A 13,608-nucleotide genomic window follows, 5' to 3' on the forward strand; every position below is an offset into this window, starting at 1 on the left:
ATGTAAGACACCTCATGATGCTTAGGGACACATGGCAGTGAATGGGACGTAAGGTGTCCTCGGGTGCAAGAAGTTTTCTAGTGGCGTAGCACCACTTTGTAAACATGGGCCTAAATACCTCCCGAGTATTTATTGTATTGTATGTCTTTATTTATATAGTGCCAAAAGTGTACTCAGCGCTTCACAAAGAATACAGTACAGGGAATTATAATTATACAATAAGTGCAGCAAAATCAGACAATAGGAAAGGAAATCCCTGCCCCGAAGAGCTTACAATCTAAGAGGTGTAATGGGAAAATTACAGAGACAGTAGGTGAGGGAGTAAGTGCTGTAGATGGCAGTGCTTGGTCCCAATGTGTGGTAGGAGTGACTGAGTCTGGGACAATGTCTCACAGTGGCAATGTTGTAATGCAGAGTCCAGATCTTCCTCCAATCTTCACCTACAATTTCAACTCCAAAATTAACTCTTGTATACACTTTAGATATGACACTTAAGATGTGACTCTTTTGATGTTACACAGCCATAATTTGTATTTTTTTGTATTTTTTATTGAGAGGATTACATCTACAGTATGCATAAAGGCATGTTTCTGAATATATTTGCGTATCCCCCACAAGTACAAAAGTAGATTAGTGGAAGGGGCACTGATTTTGGAGTTGGAGGCTCTCCATTCAAGAATCTCATAACCATCTCCTTGTTGTGAAAAGAAGAGGACAAATGAATTGTTGTTATTAAAATCAGCTACACTCTAAAAATGAGGGGTTAGAAGAAGATGAACATAACAACAGCCATTGCAAGTCACACAGAGAATATTCAATTATTCTCTAGAGAAATCATGGGTTAATCTGTAATGGTAAAACTGCATGATAAGACTGAGAGGGCTTGCATTATTGAGCCATTGAACTTTACGGAAGCAGTCCAAGCAACCTTAATGGGTCTCTTTAGTGTGGGGTTGGTTCAACTGGCTATGCAAAAATGAAGCAGGGATCAGTTTTACCATACTTAGTTAAGTTATGGTGGGTAAAAAAAAGCGACAAAAACCCTCCACAGCAAAGCATATAGAAATATTACTGTATGCTCATTTGCATGTCTTAGATAGGTCTGCAACCCCGCCTTTCATCATTATCACCCAGCACACAGCACTTTCACTGCAGCAATATAATAATATAATATATAATATAATCTATTTAATAATAAAAGCATAAATATGACCACAACATACATTGTATGTATGTTTTTATCTATATATATTATGTATTTATATTACTGAACTGTGTGTGTGTGTATATATATATATATATATCTCAAATGGAAATATTACTGTATGCTCATTTGCATGTCTTAGACAGGTCTGCAACCCTGCCTTTCACCATTATCACCCAGCACACAGCACTTCCACTGCAGCAAGGGATTCTGGGAAATTACATGCAAATGAGCACACAATGCCACCTTTTGCTTCAAAACCATTCAACATGGTGTATATATGTGTATATATGTGTATATATATATATATATATATATATATATATATATATATATATATATATATACACATATATATATATATATATATATATACACATATTCAATGGTGGGTGAAAAAGGTGACAGAAAACCTCCACCTCCATGTGAATGGATATTCCAGGCAAAAGGTGACACATTGTGTGCTCATTTGCATGTCATTCCCCAGAATCCCTTGCTGCAGTGGGAGCACTGGATGTGAGGTGATAATGGTTGAAAGGCAGGGTTGCAGACCTGTCTAAGATATGTGAATGTGCTCACAAGTGATATTCTTTATATATATATATCATATGGACTGATTTAAAAGGACTGGTTTGACAAACTTTCTTTTGCACATTTATTATTCTGTGTATGTATCTTTAGCACTGTATATTGATTGTGGTATATATTAGATTTTTGTATAATATTCTATATTTATTCATTTATTACACCTTCTCATTGTTCTCAAACGGACCCACACAGGGTATATCCTTACCATTATAAGTAATTTATTCACTATTAGGGTTAGACTTCACAATCACTTTGGCGCTACTTTATTTGTTTCTTTTATTTGTTATATATATATATATATATATATATATATATATATATATATGTCTGGTGCACATAAAAGTATAAAAAATTCAGATACTTAGCTTCATGTGGGGTGCAAGCAGAAGGACTAGGATCACCAACCAGTCCTGTGGAATATATATGAATAAAAGAATCTGCAGCACTCGCCTGATGAAATTCAATATAGAACTTATTTATACTGTACCATCTGGTCAATCATAGAGAAAAAGAGGTGTGCTGCGCACGCGCGTTCTAAGTGAAACTTTTGTGTTTTGTCACTGAAATTGTAGTTTGATTTTGATGTTTTTGATTGAATTAAAGACTTTTGAGAATATAACATTACTGGTACTGTGGCAGATTTGGTTATATCCAGCAAGGCTCTTTAGTGCTGTGAGATTAGCCAGCGGGGGCACGCATGCGCATGTACACACCATACTTCTGTTATGCATTTTTCTCTCCGTGAAAGAGTTTTAGTCCTATGAGATTTAGTTATTTGCCAGCAAAGAAGTTTCACTTCAAAAGAAATATTATAAGTGCATAGTATTTTATTTTGTTCTCTTAGAAAAATCACATAATACAATTTTAATCAGCAGACTGGAAAACCATTACCATGAGTAATAAAGAAATGAAAGAGTCTCTGTAGGCATAAGGGGTGTGTGTGTGTGTGTGTGTGTGTGTGTGTGTGTGTGTGTGTGTGTGTGTGATTGCTGAGTGGGTTATCTCTAATGGATATGTACTGTGGATATATACTAGGTAAGTAAGTACCAATAGATGTGTGAAAATATATGCATAATGCAATGTATTACAATAGGCTTCTTTATTTTTTTTAAAGGTGGACAGTACCCTTATAGTCTGTCTCCTGTACTGTGCATGTGTGAGCGGAGCAGGCTGCTTCTACGCATGCACAGATGGAGCTGGCTGCTTCAGCGCATGCGCAAGTGGCACTGGCTGCTTCTGTGCTTGCTTGAGCGGCGCTGGTCGCTTCTGCGCATGAATGAGCATTGACAACCATCAGGTAAAGGGCTAACACTCCTGATTGCTTTTTCATCTCCAGCAACGATTTTTAGTGCTGTGAGATTTCGTGCACGCACCTTACTTCTGTTACGCATTTTAATCTCCATGAAGGAGTTTTGTCATATGAGAATTTAATAGGTGCCAGCAAAGAAGTTTCACTTCAAAAATGGGTGATGTTTCAGACCACAATGCTACTTTGACATGTAAAGACATACATACATACATACATATTTTGTCAAACTCCTAACCTCAGTGTAAGAAGCACTGACTTTTATAGTGAATGTACTGTAGAAAGCCTCTGGTGCCAAAACCCCAAATCACCACAATCCCAAGATGAAGGCCACAGGTGTACATAATGATGGTAGGACAATGCGCATGCAAAGCATTAGTCCACATAAATAAAGTACAAGAATGTCCACCGAGTAATAACAAGCAATACAATATACGACCAGCACTATCTTCATAATTCACATATGTATATGTAACCCATGTTCCCCCCCCGCCCCCCGGTCGCAGATTGGACCTCTAGGGTGTAGTGAGGGCTGGCTACATGCATGTTGGTGGTGCATACCTCTGAGGAACTGGAGGGCCTGAGTCTCCCGTATTGGTATTGGGGATAACAGGGACAGGCTTCTGGGGTATATGCCTCCATCTTCTCTAGCAATGGTGCAGCGCCTCCATCTCTATAAGCCCCAGGGATATGGGGTGGAACCCTTACAGAGAATTCCCACAGAGGGAAGAGAGATTCCAGTCTCAGTCAGTTCTTTGTTAAAAGCAGCAATGTCTCTTTATTCTTTCTGTAGCAGCACACAGCAGATCATACGCAGCAGGGCTTCCAAATGTATACAGGTCTTTTCCTCCTCTCCTCCAGGCTGTACCCCTGCAGGGTGGGCTGACTGGGGCTTCAATACCCCTTGCACTCACCCCGAGGGTATACCCTCTGGGTGAGGCTAGATCTCCCCCCTCACCCCCTGAGTAGGGTGAGGGGCATTGGTCCACCACCTCTAGCTCTATCTGCTCTACTCAGAATGGACCTGAGTTCCTCCTCCAAGCATAGTCCTCTCAGGTCAGACACTCCAGCACTCTCCGCTCCCAGGACAGAACAGAACTCAACTACTTGTCACTTACAGGAACAGGCAGAACTAAGTTTAGACAGCCCCACCCCTCATGATGTCAGCAGGCCCTCCCCTCTGTCTCAGGCCTGCACACAGAGTCAGGGGCCTGCCTCCATCACTCAAGGCAGGGCTTAAGCGGGGGGAAAACCCATGATAACTACTGGCGGCCTGCCCTTAACAGGACTTACACCAGTAGGAGAAAGATATATAGCCACCATTTCTTACCAGGACTACACTCTCCCTCAGGTGGAATCCAATGGTCCCCACTTGGACCTAACTTTAGCAGCTCCATCCTGCGGTGAACAAATCTGGGAAACAAAACACCGTCGTGCTTAGTTCTGACATAGTTAGTTCAGGGGTGGAACAGTTCAGTGTTTCAGCTCCTTGCTCTTCGAATGCCAGATGGAAGTAAAGTTCCTCGCTCTCACTTCCGGTCCCTCCCTTCGCTGGGGAGGACGCTCCTGATTGGCTCTCCTTGTGCCCCCTCCCTCTGGTGGAAACAAGAGGAGGGGCACTCCTTCTCTGTGTGACATGGCCTTGTCTGGTGGCCAGTCACAGCACAGGTGGGTGGGCTTTCGGCTTTCGCGCCGCTCCGCTCCTTTTGCCGGGAATCTGGGTTTGGCACCAAACCCCTGCACATCTCCCGCCACATTTCCCTAACAGTCTCTTTGCACGCTTCACGTGCGCGATCCAGGATTGGCGGGAGTCGCCATTTTAGTTCGGCTGCTAAGTGCTGGACCGTGGATGGCGCTGCTGTCGCCATTTTGGACTCTTTCTTGCTCCGCTGAGCACATATAGTGACGGCCGCCATCTTTTGTGAGCCATCCAAATGTATATGTGCACTATTCTCAGTGTCTAGTGCATATCTCGTTCCTAGACACTGACTGCTCTCACACTGCTCACTGAACGCTCTCTGCATGCTTTCTCTGATTGTTTTGCCCACTGATACGATGTGGCATACCCCAGGCTAGGCAGAACTCTCTCTCTGTGCACCGCACTCGCTGACGGTTCCTGCAAGTACTCTGTGGTGTGTTTTATGTGGGTGCTGGCTAGTGTACCCGGGCATCTCCCTAAGGTACGGGCATCTCCTACTTTTGGCCACTCATAGTGCGGGCCCTGGGCCATGGTCCCTGGACAAGTTAACAGACTAACCCCCCCAGTTGCCTCACACTATCTGCCTCAAGGGACTAGGACAGCTATAGCCTCACACCAATCTTACAACACCCTCCTAGGGCACCCAGGGCGTACTGTGCGGGAATCCACGCTCCCCTGACTACTCCTGGTATGCATACATGCCCTACTCTCTCCAGTACTTGCATGGAAGGTGCACTTTACTCTTCCAGCTCTGCTTCGCTGAAAGCCTGTCCTGTTCTGGATCTCAGCAGCTCGCCTCCAAATGTAACCAATGTCCCCCCCCCCCCCGGTCGCAGATTGGACCTCTAGGATGTAGTGAGGGCTGGCTACATGCATGTTGGTGGTGCATACCTCTGAGGAACAGGAGGGCCTGAGTCTCCCGCGTTGGTATTGGGGATAACAGGTACAGGCTTCTGGGGTATATGCCTCCATCTTCTCTAGCAACGGTGCAGCGCCTCCATCTCTATAAGCCCCAGGGATATGGGGTGGAACCCTTACAGAGAATTCCCACTCAGGGAAGAAAGATTCCAGTCTCAGTCAGTTCTTTGTTAAAAGCAGCAATGTCTCTTTATTCTTTCTGTAGCAGCACACAGCAGATCATACGTAGCAGGGCTTCCAAATGTATACAGGTCTTTTCCTCCTCTCCTCTCCTCCAGGCTGTACCCCTGCAGGGTAGGCTGACTGGGGCTTCAATACCCCTTGCACTCACCCCGAGGGTATACCCTCTGGGTGAGGCTAGATCTCCCCCCTCACCCCCTGAGTAGGGTGAGGGGCATTGGTCCACCACCTCTAGTTCTATCTGCTCTACTCAGAATGGACCTGAGTTCCTCCTCCAAGCATAGTCCTCTCAGGTCAGACACTCCAGCACTCTCCGCTCCCAGGACAGAACAGAACTCAACTACTTGTCACTTACAGGAACAGGTAGAACTAAGTTTAGACAGCCCCACCCCTCATGATGTCAGCAGGCCCTCCCCTCTGTCTCAGGCCTGCACACAGAGTCAGGGGCCTGCCTCCGTCACTCAAGGCAGGGCTTAAGCAGGGGGAAAACCCATGATAACTACTGGCAGCCTGCCCTTAACAGGACTTACACCAGTAGGAGAAAGATATATAGCCCCCATTTCTACCAGGGCTACACTCTCCCTCAGGTGGAATCCAATGGTCCCCACTTGGACCTAACTTTAGCAGCTCCATCCTGCGGTGAACAAATCTGGGAAACAAAACACAGTTCATTGGCTTAAGCACTTAAGTCAGACCATCCACGCAGATGGTGTAATAACGATAAGGGTACCTCCAACATGGAGAACCTAACTAGTTATAATGTTTTGGGTCAGGCTTCCGTACCTGCCTCCCATTATGGTCTGTTATAGTGACAGAATATGGCTGTACCGACCCAGATTGTGGCCGATAAACCCCACTGTGCATGTATATGCACCTCCCCACACTCCAAGCTCGGGCTACCTCACTGATTTTATCCTTGTTCTGGTACCCGGCTTTCCCGAACTTGGTACGCAAGGATTCTTGCACTGCCTCTCTGAGCCAGCTGTCTCGATGCTCCTCTATCTCACTCATGATGGGTTTATGCACATAAGGGAACTCGTACCCGTGTGACTGCCTACACCTGGCCACTATATCTCTGTCTGCTCGGCTCAACTTGGGCAGCTTCCTGTGGCCCGCCCTGCTTGGCAGTACCCAAAACTCCGGTTCTGCAGGAGCAATGTCATCGTACAAAATACTAGGCCCCTTAGGAAGGATGATCTTTTGTTCTATCTCTTGAAATCTGTGCTCTAGCTCATCCGCCACCTACTGGGGAGTATAGGCACCTACCGCCCACCAATGGTTGACTATGTTGCTCCTAATTAACAGGAACCTGGTACGGTCCATACCCTTGTGGTAACCAGTGAACAGGGGTGCCCACCACTTGTCACGGTGCTCGTACTCGGACACTGCACTAGAAGTACCTGTCTCTGACTCAGCTTGGGATGATAAACCGGACGTGACCGCCTCAGTAGAGTGCGAGCAACTGCGTCTACCTCGTGCATTGATGTAGATGGTGGGGTTCATTTTGGAAACCACTTTGCTTACAGGCCCTGCCTCCGCAGTAGTGTGGGACACTCGGCCCTCCCTCTAAACACAGGAGAAAATGACATTGGATTAGGCACACGTATCACATTATCATATGGTACTTCCCCATCAAATCTCTCGTCACTTAGTTCCCAATCCCTCAAATCCTTGGAGTACTTGGGGTTCTTACTTAACTTATCCCCGCTAGGTCCCCGTGTCATGACTCGTGACTGGGCAGGGGCAGTGGCCGGGACAATAGCGCTAGGGGCTGGGGCTGGGGCAATGTCCGAATCAATGTCCTGCAAGCGGGTAATGCCACGGCCACTGGGCACTTTCTTGCTTGCCCTCTCCGGCGTGCTTCGTGCTCCTCTGTGAACGCCGTGGCGGTCAAGGTTGGCAAGTGCAGCCGCCATGGCGGCTCCTCGGGCCGCAAAGATGGCCGCCGGTCCACCGTGCCAGCAGGAACCGGAAGTGTCATCATCATTGCCACCCGCGGAATCTCCATCTGCTCCGTGATCACGGACCGGAAGTGCGTCGAAGACCGAAAGGGGCGGTGGTGGATCATCCGGTCCGCGGACGGTTAAGTGGGCCGCAAGCCTTTCTTTCTCGCCCTCTGCAGGATCCTTCTTCGCCTGGCGGGAGTAAGGGGGTGGTGGAGTCTTCTTACTGCTCCGCTGCCGGCCTCTGGTTCCTCCGGAGCCGTCTCGAATCCCGTCTCCGCCGCACTGGGAGTCACCACGGTCGTGGGACTTCTACGGGCCTCAGGCCGCACCAGCGCTCACCGTCGGTGGGTGTCCGGACTCGTCTGCTCCCTCTCTCCGGTAAGTGTACCGCCATCTTTCTTACAGCTGGGGTGGTTCGCCGGTAGGCGCATCGCCACCTATGAAACGCCTTCTTCTTCCTCCGAAGACGACTTGATCGTCAGTGGATAGTGGTACGAAACAGGCCCGCTCCGGTACCTCCACTGCGGTCACGCTCTTCTCCGCCGGAGTTTCTCTCGGCTCGGTAGTTGGCTGGGCCTTGGTTCCCACCTCAGCAGTGGTGCAGGGAACTAGGGAAGCCTCGTCTGCTGTCTCCGCCACCTCCGTTAGGGTTCCCGGAGAGGAACCCCGAGGGTTCTTTAGCATAGGCCATGGTTCGTTAGGCCATAGGTAGTACGTGCCACATTGAGGGCATCGTGCTTTGGTGCTTGCGGCCGTTCCGGGTGTCCTGCAGTGGACGCACAGGCACCGGAGGTACTCTCGGCCCTCGATCTCCACCATCAGGAAGCCTCCTGGTAGTTGGAAGAACGTCGTGCTTAGTTCTGATGATGCACTTTACCTCATTAAAACATACATTGAAATGCGTCCATAGACTCGGAGGTTAGAAACCTGTACTCCAGATTCTACCAAGTGAGTGAAACCTTGCAGGTGTAAAGAGACAATAAGCTCAATGTCACACTAATGGAATATTTAACATAAAAGGAAAAAGGTTATTGTGTGTGTACTGTATGTAGGTGAGATAATGAAAGTGGTTTGATAGCAGTTTAGTGTATTAGTCTTTCTCTTACCTACCTTGGTAAATGTACGGCTGTATAGATGAAGAAGGTCCATAAGAGTTCAATCCTGAGAAATCTGAGTGCTTGAGAGAAGGATGAGGGGTGAAAGGTGGTAACTAATTATTTTTTTAATTTCTAGTCAAGGATGCAGCTACAATTGATTAGCTTGGAGGGGCTGGCCTTCTAAATATACATAAGCAGTGCTTTATTTTTCTGTGAAAAAGGTGGGGATACTGAGCTTGCCAATGCGCAGACGGATACTGTGTTAATATAGCTTACACTGTAGCTGTATAAAAAAGGTGTGAATATGGCTTACCCCCAGAAAAAAAGCCCTGTACATAAGTACTGGTATTAAAACTGTTGCCAGGTCACCTGATGGCTACTATTCGGCCCTTGGGCTGGCAGAAAACCCTGGTACTATCAGTTTGCCAGTAGTTGGTATGGGGGTTTCCCTTTCCCTTTAGTACTGCACTTGAGTAACTACAGGGTGTGGTACATCCTGTTGTAGCTGGAACAACTGGGTGCACACCTCCTGGCTGTACTTTAGGGCAGGATCACCCTAAAGTTAGCAGTTGTCCTTCCCCTCTGAGGAAGGCAAGCCACACAACTTGGAGCCTGAGATTGGCGCCTTTCCATATGCTCTTCCCTCCGGGGAGGAGTGAGTGTGGACCATACCTCTGCCTCTGCTAGGGAGGTGGGGAAGAGCTAGGACGGCTGCGGGTGCCCTTGGCCTGTAGTGACGGTCCAGGGACCATCATTCAGTGAGAGCTGAGAGTTCTGCATTGGGCAGAAGCCTGCTGTTGTAACTATGCTGTACAGAGTGAATATACTGTTCCTGTTGTTATATACCTCCTGCCTGGTGCGTGACCTTACTGGGGGGAGAGGTAATAAGTTCTACTGTTGAAAATCACCTTCAGTTCCTGGAGCTTACGGCAGATGGAGGCGCTGCACTGCTAAAGAGATATGTGAGTATGAACTCCTGAAGCCTATTCCTGTGTCCCCACTACCATCGGCGGACGACTCAGCCCTCCTGTTGCCAGCAGGTATATGCACCATACACCCTGTAATGGCTCCTACCTGCGACCGGGTGGGGGAAACACTGTTACAATACTTTGACACACTTTTGATGCACATGAAGCTCCCTTGTTTTGTCCTGAAGATATACAGCATAACACAGTCGGGTTGATAACTACTGCCATCAATAGCATAAGAAAACAACATAAAAAGTGCATCCATAAGCTGAAGCACTGGCAGTACAATGTGTAGTGTGCCGTTGTTCTATTTTAAACACGCTTATTTAAAACTCCACATTAAAGAACTGGCTGTACTAAGTCTATTGATGATGAATGGATAAGAACAAATTGGAAACCAGATTTCACTAACTTCTCATACAGATAGTAACAATGTCGATGGGAAGAAAACCAATGAAGTATTTCTTATAGTCTCCGACAACAAAACTGGGGCAAACAGATCCAAATGTATCCCTCCAAAAAAGGAATCCAATTGAAATCAGTTTGAGTTTTTTATTATATTAAATCTGGTGCCATTCTATTGCAATAAAAAAGCACCTGATTTAATGAAAGAAAATACTAAAACTAATTTCAATTGGATTCCTTTTTTGGGGATACATTTGGGGCTGTTTTTGCTGACTTTGCCCCAGTTTTGAGGCAAAGCTGCCTTTACAAGGAAGCATTTCCATAGCATTGAAAAATAACTACATGACCTTCTGCATACTCATTTACCCACTTAAACTTGCCCAATAAAATATACCCTTCCATGGACTTATTTTACGCCAGCTTATTTTTACACCAGTTAGATTGTAAGTTTTTGGGGGCAGGGACGGACTCCTTTCTCCTCATGTTCATTTTGTATGTAGTATGCACTTATCCCTAATTGCAGTATTCTTCGATAATTATGTCTTATATAATATCTCAGTAAAGTGCTGTGTACACTTGCTGGCAATACACAAATAAAAATACAAATGCAAGAGAGTTTTGCAGTTGTGAGACTTCAGTAAATAACTTTCTTAGTGTTAAAAGAATTCATAATGGAGGTTGTGCTACTGTATCTAATAGTCAATATTTGCAGGAAGAAGACACTAAAGCAGTAGCAATTGCATAAGCTCCATACAGACTCCCACTTATATGTGCATTAGTGGGTTTAGCAAGGAGTATGTATTCATGCCATATTTGTGATGGAAACAGAACTGTAAATTATAACTGTCCAGAGTATACAGATTTGAAGTCCCTCTTCACAACATATAAAGGGACTGCCCTAAAGTGACAGTATTTCGTCATGTAACACTTCTAATCATTAGTAATCATTGTTACACAGTTTAGGACAATGTCCCTACAATCTCAAATTTAGGCCTGAAAAATAAATCGTTAAATTCAAAATAATATCATAGACTATGGCCCATATTTAATAAGTGGTGCGTTTTTCCGGAAGTCACCTTATAGCCTACTTAAGTGAATGGTTCATTAGGTGTCTTCTGGCACCAAAAGTTGTCTTATAAAGTAGCACCGCTTAGTAAATATGGGCCTGTCCTGGAACAGGATTTCATATTTCTCTGCCTCCCTTTGCAGCTCATAGGATTCATGTCTCCCTAAATTTAGCTGCCTGTTATTTTCCCTGTCCCAGCAGCTAGCTGCATGTGAAAAGGCATCATTATTGTTACATGTTGTTTACACAGCCTTAATCAGTGGATTGCTATAGCAACCTCTGAGATTCTTCTCAGAATGGGCTATTCTGCCCTCCCCCCTGTCTTTGCTGACAGTTAGTTTGTCCCATCTCACTTCTATTGTAACCCTTGCTCCTCACTTCCTTTTCCACCCAGGACACAGTGAGTACAGCACCCATCTCTGTTACACTCCTTCCGGCAAGGCCTTATCCTTTTCACCTGCCCTTTACTACAAGGCATCCACAGAGAAGCACTCTCACAACACCATTACATCCACAAGTACCTGTATATACTGCTCCTTTCCTAATAAAGTGAAGAAAATATTACAGACTTGGTGTGCTTTGGAAAGAGGGCCGAGTTGAAGCTATCTGGGTCCATTCATACCCTAGACATGACCATGGGTTCAGAATAGGGCCTATATATATGTATACATTTTGTTAGGCCATAGTCATTTTAAGCAGATATATTTTTAGATAATTATAATTTATTTACATCAATTTTTGTCTAAAAAGTACAGCTAATAAAAATACCACCTGTGAGCATATTCCCATGTCTCAGAAAGGTCTACAATCCTGTCTTCACCCACTATCTCTTGGCATACAATGCTTTCACAGCAGATTGGAATTCTGGGTAATGACATGCAAATGAGCACTCACCGTTTGTAACATTTTACTTCTCCATTTTAAGATGGACCCCTACAAGCTAATGCCTGCTATATTACATAGCTTTTTCAGCACAGCCTGGGTTACAGATATGCATAACCAGTAAACCTATCCACAGACAGCAGTTTTGACCTTTTGGGTCTTAAGAGAGGTTGGTTATGGGCTATGCAATCTGAAGCTGGAAGTGGCTACAGACACGAAAGTTATGATGAGTAAGAAAGTGGCATAAACCGTCCACTGTAAAGTGTACAGTAAATAAAAATATCACTTATGATAGGTCTGCAACCCTGTCTTTTGCCATTATCTTCTAGCATACAGTGCTTCCACTGCATAAAGTTAATAGTCACAACGATGTGAATATATGACAAAGATGTAAAAATCAAAGGAATTTAGGCCCTAGAAAGTGGAGGTACCCCCTTTTAAAAGTAGGCTTAATTCAACAGCTAATCCACGCTTTCTTTATCATAAATCTGTAATTCTGCCCTCAGTTTTATCAGGCAGATCTTACAGCAAAATATAATTATAGTTACAAGAGGCTTTTGGAAAAAAAATCTAACTATACCCACTGGTACTGTACCATGAAATGAAAGGATTTGTAGCCATGCATAAATGAGTTTCCATGTGCAATAATTATCTTCCCGATACAGTATATTTCATTTCAAGTAGAATACACTGTTTAGTATCTGCTATGGATAGGATGTGACAATTTATGCAGTGGTTCTATACTTGGAGTACAGCATCCTCTGCTTTACCACATTTGGATCAAATGTACCATGAGTTTTTGAAAAGAAACAGGAACCATAAAGAACCAAGAACAGACTGCAACATGGCAAAAACAACATCATAATTCAAACATAATTCAATCATAATTCAATCATGCAAAACCTGCTGGAATGTTTTTCTTTTGCAAAATAGGCAAACGTGGATGCACCATAATGATGAAAAATATAACTACTGATATTTGCAGTTTAACTTCATGCAAATACGTGTCTTTATCATCCCAGTCTCATTATGAGAGCAGCTAAACCTGGAGTAGACACTGATGATCTACTCTCCAAGATCAGCAGTAGCTATATTTCAGAAGAAAACCACATGGTTACTGTTGAATCTCAGGTTCCTTTTAATGCATGTAAAGCAGTTTCACTTAAAATGTCAGGTTTACTTTGGCAAAGTCACACTTTACTAGGATTAAGGCTGCAAAAACCACTGAATGGAAATATGTGTTTCCATCTGTGTGCCAGGTCACAAACATATTGGCTATTAAACTTAATCACAGGAGTCCGAATTTGTCATGAAAGTTTAGGATTGGAAGCTTAAAGATCATACGATTG

This window comes from Ascaphus truei, chromosome 4 (genome assembly GCF_040206685.1).
Source record: "Ascaphus truei isolate aAscTru1 chromosome 4, aAscTru1.hap1, whole genome shotgun sequence".
Lineage (NCBI taxonomy): Eukaryota > Metazoa > Chordata > Amphibia > Anura > Ascaphidae > Ascaphus > Ascaphus truei.